Genomic DNA, 730 nt, shown 5'->3' on the forward strand with positions numbered 1-730 from the left:
AGGATGTGTATATGTCAGAATAATATATTTGTTATGGCCCTGTTGAATCTCTAGGTGGTTTTCTCTCTCTCCCTTGTGTTTCTGTGTTTTTCCCCTCTCCCCAGTCGTGGCTATGTGTGGGCGTGGCTTCCTTCTCCTGGCTCCTGGGTTATCTCAATACCTGCGACTCATCACTTCATCAAACCTCCAGTACAAGTACCTCATCTGACTCTCCACTCATCACCAAATTGTTTACTGTACATTATGGTAGCTTTCTCTCAGCCACTTTAACTCCTATGAAGATTTCACAGTGCTCAGTTGTAGCTCTTTGGAAGTTTTGCTGACCTGTTCTCTCTTGTGTTCAGTGCTCTCAAACCAGCCTCCAACCAGTCTCTGCAGTCACACGACCTCACAAGAAGATCCTCCAGCCTCCACTCCAGCCACATCACCAGCCGAGCTCTGCCACTGCCTTCCACCCACCTCTGCCAGTCTCCGGCCCACACCAGCCACCAGCCTCCCCTTCCTACATCGTTGTTTTTATTAAAACAACTTTTCACCCTGTGTCTGTGTCTGATTTCAGGTCCAGTTAACTGACTAAACCGTCACAGTATCCATTAAGAGGTGACACATATGGTAACATCACTCTTGATGTAGGGACATATATTCATATATATGTCATAAGTCATGGTATATTAAGTCAAAAACCATCGTAAAAACGTCATAGTATAGTAAGGCATAAAAATGCAAAAAA

This window comes from Seriola dumerili, unplaced genomic scaffold (assembly GCF_002260705.1).
Source record: "Seriola dumerili isolate Sdu_G_001 unplaced genomic scaffold, Sdu_1.0 BDQW01000155.1, whole genome shotgun sequence".
Lineage (NCBI taxonomy): Eukaryota > Metazoa > Chordata > Actinopteri > Carangiformes > Carangidae > Seriola > Seriola dumerili.